The following is a 5,196-nucleotide window of genomic DNA, read 5'->3' as shown; positions in this document are numbered from 1 at the left end:
ACTGTTGAAAATACATAATTGAAAGGTTCAGGCCATGGCCGAATGGCCAGCCCCCTGAATGATCAAAAGACCGAATGATCAAGACTAAAACAGTCAAAGATTAAACTGTCAAAGATGTCTAATACAATAGTTAAATGTTCCTATATTATACTAGACTAGCTACTAGGGTTTACATGAGTAAGTAATTGATGCATAAATCCACTTCCGGGGCCCACTTGGTGTATGCTTGGGCTGAGCTTGATCTATCCACGAGCTGAGGCTTTTCTTGGAATTGAACTCCAAGTTATAACGTGTTTTGGGCGTTCAACTCCGGATCATGACGTGTTTCTGGCGTTTAACTCCAGACAGCAGCATGTACTTGCGTTCAACGCCAAGTTACGTCATCAATTTCCGAATAAAGTATAGACTATATATATTGATGGAAAGCTCTGGATGTATACTTTCCAATGCCGTTGAGAGCGCGCCATTTGAATTCTGTAGCTCCAGAAAATCTATTTCGAGTGCAGGGAGGTCAGATTCCAACAGCATCAGCATCCTTTGTCAGCCTTTTTCAGAGTTTTGCTCAAGTCCCTCAATTTCAGCCAGAATTTACCTGAAATCACAGAAAACACAAAAACTCATAGTAAAGTCTAGAAATATGAATTTAACATAAAAACTAATTAAAACATCCCTAAAAGTAGCTTGAACTTACTAAAAACTACCTAAAAACAATGCCAAAAAGCGTATAAATTATCCGCTCATCACAACACCAAACTTAAATTGTTGCTTGTCCCCAAGCAACTGAAAATCAAATAGGATAAAAAGAAGAGAATATACTATAAATTTCAAAATATCAATGAATATTAATTCTAATTAGATGAGCGGGACTTGTAGCTTTTTGCTTCTGAACAGTTTTAGCGTCTCACTTTTTCCTTTGAAGTTTAGAATGATTGGCTTCTCTAGGAACTTAGAATTTCGGATAGTGTTATTGACTTTCCTAGTTAAGCATGTTGATTCTTGAACACAGCTACTTATGAGTCTTGGCCGTGGCCCTAAGCATTTTGTTTTCCAGTATTACCACCGGATACATAAATGCCACAGACACATGACTGGGTGAACCTTTTCAGATTGTGACTCAGCTTTGCTAGAGTCCCCAGTTAGAGGTGTCCAGAGCTCTTAAGCACACTCTTTTTGCTTTGGATCATGACTTTAACCATTCAGTCTCAAGCTTTTCACTTGGACCTTCATGACACAAGCACATGGTTAGGGACAGCTTGGTTTAGCCGCTTAGGCCTGTATTTTATTTCCGTGGGCCCTCCTATCCATTGATGCTCAAAGCCTTGGATCTTTTTTACCCTTGCCTTCTGGTTTTAAGGGCTATTGGCTTTTTCTGCTTGCTTTTTTTTTCTTTCTATTTTTTTTCGCCAGTTTTTTTTTCGCAAGCCTTTGCTTTTTCACTGCTTTTTCTTGCTTCAAGAATCAATTTTATGATTTTTCAGATCATCAATAACATTTCTCTTTGTTCATCATTCTTTCAAGAGCCAACAGTTTTAACATTCATAAACAACCATATCAAAAGACATATGCACTGTTCATCATTCATTCAGAAAACAAAAGGTATTGTCACCACATCAATATAATTAAATTAAATTCAAGGATAAATTCAAAATTTATGTACTTCTTGTTCTTTTGAATTAAAACATTTTTCATTTAAGAGAGGTGAAGGATTAATGGATTTTATTCATAGCTTTAAGACATGGTTACTACATACTAATGATCATGAAGTAGAGACACAAAATATAGATAAACATAACATAGAACCGAAAAACAGAAAGAAATAAGAACAAGGAATGAATCCACCTTAGTGGCGTCTTCTTCTTGAAGGACCAACAATGTCCTTAAGCTCTTCTATGTCTCTTCCTTGCCTTTGTTGCTCCTTCCTCATTGCTCTTTGATCTTCTCTTATTTCATGGAGAATGATGGAGTGCTCATGATGTTCCACCCTTAATTATTCAACATTGTGGCTCAAATCTTCTAAGGAAGTGTTGAGTTGTTCCCAATAGTTGTTGGGAGGAAAGTGCATCCCTTGAGGCATTTCAGGGATTTCTTGATAATGAGTTTCCTCATGCATCTCTTGAGAACCGTGGAGGGTCTCTCTTGCTTGCTCCATCCTCTTCTTGGTGATGGGCTTATCCTCTTCAATGAGGATGTCTCCTTCTATGATAACTCCAGCTGAGTAACATAGATGGCAAATAAGGTGAGGAAAAGCTAGCCTTGCCATGGTGGAGGACTTGTCGGCTATTTTGTAGATTTCATTGGAGATGACCTCATGAACTTCTACTTCCTCTCCAATCATGATGCTATGAATCATGATGGCCCGATCCACAGTAACTTCAGATCGGTTGCTAGTAGGAATGATGGAGCGTTGAATAAACTCTAACCATCCTCTAGCCACAGGCTTGAGGTCCAGTCTTCTTAGTTGAACTGGCTTGTCTTTGGAGTCTCTCTTCCATTGAGTTCCTTCCACACATATGTCCATAAGGACTTGGTTCAACCTTTGATTAAAGTTGACCCTTCTTGTGTAGGGGCGTTGCATCATGGGCAAGTGAAACGCCAACCTCACATTTTCCGGACTAAAATCTAAGTATTTACCCCGAACCATTGTGAGATAATTCTTTGGATTCGGGTTCATACTTTGATCATGGTTCCTAGTAATCCATGCATTGGCATAGAACTCTTGAACCATTAAGATTCCGACTTGTTGCATGGGGTTGGTTAAGAATTCCCAACCTCTTGTTCGGATCTCATGTCGGATTTCCAGATACTCATTTTTCTTGAGCTTGAAAGGGACCTCAGGGATCACCTTCTTCTTTGCCACAACATCATAGAAGTGGTCTTGATGGCTCTTAGAGATGAATCTTTCCATCTCCCATGACTCGGAGGTGGAATCTTTTGTCTTCCCTTTTCCTTTTCTAGAGGATTCTCCGGCCTTAGGTGCCATTAATGGTAATGGAAAAACAAAAAGCTTATGCTTTTACCACACCAAACTTAAAATATTGCTCGTCCTCGAGCAATAGAAGAAAGAAGAGAAGAAGAAGAAGAAGAAGAGAATATGGTAGAGAGGGAGAGATGTAGGTTCGGCCAAGGTGAAGAAGAGGGGGTTGTGGTTTGTGAAAATGAAGTAGAATGGAAGGGTATATATAGGGAGAGGGGGGAGTGTATGTTCGGCCATTTAGGGTGGGAATGGGTGGGGAAATGGTTTTGAATTTTTGAAGGTAGGTGGGGTTTATGGGGAAGAGTGGATGAATGTGAATGGTGAAGGGGGTGATTGGGAAGAGGAATTGAGGTGATTGGTGAAGAGTGTTGGGAAGTGTGACATGGGGAAGAGTAATCACAAAAATAGGATTAGGATGTAAGGTGGGAATATAGTAGGTAGGGATCGTGTGGGGTCCACAGATCCTGAGGTGATCCTGTGGGGTCCACAGATCCTGAGGTGCCAAGGAATTCCATCCCTGCACCAAATAGGCATGTAAATTGCCTTTGCACACCATTATGGCATTTAAACGCCGTGTGGTGTACATTCTGGGCGTTCAACGCCCATGTAAAGCATGTTTCTGGCGTTGAACGCCAGTTTCATGCTTGTTACTGGCATTCAGCACCAGCTTTTCCTCTTAGGCACATTCCTGGCGTTTAACGCCAGAATGTTGCTTGTTTCTGGCGTTCAGCACCAGGTTGATGCTCTGTTCTGGCGTTGAACGCCAGCCAGATGCTCCTTACTGGCGTTGAACGCCGCCTGTGCTTCCTCTAGGGTGTGATTTTTCTTCTGCTATTTTTTTTTATTCTGTTTTTAATTTTTCTATTTTTTTCGTGACTCCTCATGATCATGTACCTAATAAAACATAAAATAACAATAAAATAAAAATTAGATAAATAAAATTGGGTTGCCTCCCAACAAGCGCTTCTTTAATGTCAATAGCTTGACAGTGGCTCTCATGGAGCCACAAGGTGCTCAGGTCAATGTTGTATAGTCCCAACACCAAACTTAGAGTTTGGATATGGGATCTTAACACCAAACTTAGAGTTTGGTTGTGGCCTCACAATACCAAACTTAGAGTTTGACTGTGGGGGCTCCTCTTGACTCTGAACTGAGAGAAGCTCTTCATGCTTACTCTCTTTTGTCACAGAGGGATGGCCATGTGCCTTAAACACAAGGTAGTCCCCATTCAATTGAAGGACTAATTCTCCTCTGTTGACATCTATCACAGCTCCTGCTGTGGCTAGGAAAGGTCTTCCAAGGATGATGCATTCATCCTCTTCCTTCCTAGTGTCTAAGATTATGAAATCAGCAGGGATGTAAAGGCCTTCAACCTTTACTAGCACGTCCTCTACTATTCCATAAGCTTGTCTCAATGACTTGTCTGCCAATTGTAATGAGAACAAGGCAGGTTGTTCCTCAATGATCCCCAGCTTCTCCATTACAGAGAGTGGCATAAGATTTATCCCTGACCCCAGATCACACAGAGCTTTTTCAAAGGTCATGGTGCCTATGGTACAAGGTATTAAGAACTTGCCAGGATCTTGTCTCTTTTGAGGTAAAATTTGCTGAATTCAGGTATCTAGTTCACTAATGAGCAAGGGAGGTTCACTTTCCCAAGTCTCATTACCAAACAACTTGGCATTCAGCTTCATGATAGCTCCTAGATATTGAGCAACTTGCTCTCCAGTCACATCTTCATCCTCTTCAGAGGAAGAATAGTCTTCAGAGCTCATGAATGGCAGAAGGAGATTTAATGGAATCTCTATGGTCTCTATATGAGCCTCAGATTCCTTTGGATCCTTAATAGGAAACTCCTTCTTTGTTGAGAGACGTCCTAGGAGGTCTTCCTCACTAGGATTTTCGTCCTCCTCCTTCCTTGTGCATTCGGCCATGTTGATTACATCAATGGCCTTGCACTCTCCTTTTGGATTCTCTTCTGTATTGCTTGGGAGAATACTGGGAGAAGTTTCAATGACTTTCTTACTCAGCTGGCCCACTTGTGCCTCCAGATTTCTGATGGAGGATCTTGTTTCACTCATGAAACTGAAAGTGGCCTTTGATAGATCAGAGACTAGATTGGCTAAATTAGAAGTGTTTTGTTCAGAATTCTCTGTCTGTTGCTGAGAAGATGATGGAAAAGGCTTGCTATTGCTCAGCCTATTGCGTCCACCATTGTTAAA

The sequence above is a fragment of the Arachis hypogaea genome, chromosome 6 (genome assembly GCF_003086295.3).
Source record: "Arachis hypogaea cultivar Tifrunner chromosome 6, arahy.Tifrunner.gnm2.J5K5, whole genome shotgun sequence".
Taxonomy (NCBI): domain Eukaryota; kingdom Viridiplantae; phylum Streptophyta; class Magnoliopsida; order Fabales; family Fabaceae; genus Arachis; species Arachis hypogaea.
The sequence above is the reverse complement of the archived record's forward strand: the minus strand, read 5'-3'. Positions refer to the sequence as shown.